The following is a 620-nucleotide window of genomic DNA, read 5'->3' on the forward strand; positions in this document are numbered from 1 at the left end:
GTAATGGGCTAAAAGGGAGGTTAAAGCATTTAAGGAACCTTATTAAGCTAGGTTTTAAAAAATACAAGCCTACACCACTCCATGACAGAAGGTGAAGGAACTGACCCACTATGCTGGTGGAGTCTCCTAAGGAGGATGAGACAGGAGGAGACTCCGAGAAGGGCAGAGGCTGAGTAGAGGGAGCTCTCAGTAAGGGAAATGGTAAGGGGGCAGGAAACACCCACTGTTCCCTATTCAATGACACACGGGGGGGGGCACTGAGGGGACAGACGTGTATTGTTTTCCACCACCATTACAATGGTTGTCATTCTGCAGACTGATGTTCTCACAGTCATGAGCTGACTATAAAAAAAAGCAATACTTGCTGCCAATCTAGAGGACCTTTGTTCAACTCTCCCTCCCCATGGGTGCTAGAAGAGCACCTACTCCTTCAAGTTCTCCTCTTAACTCCAGGTAGCTGCTGAGGCATGATGCACACAAACACACAAGAGGGTATAGCCTAGCACCCACCCATGCACACACTCAACCCAGCCACAACACACACACACTCAGCTCACACACACAAAGACATAGACACACACACTCAACCCAGACACCACACACACACACACAAAGACATA

This window comes from Grammomys surdaster, unplaced genomic scaffold (assembly GCF_004785775.1).
Source record: "Grammomys surdaster isolate TR1022 unplaced genomic scaffold, NIH_TR_1.0 354, whole genome shotgun sequence".
Lineage (NCBI taxonomy): Eukaryota > Metazoa > Chordata > Mammalia > Rodentia > Muridae > Grammomys > Grammomys surdaster.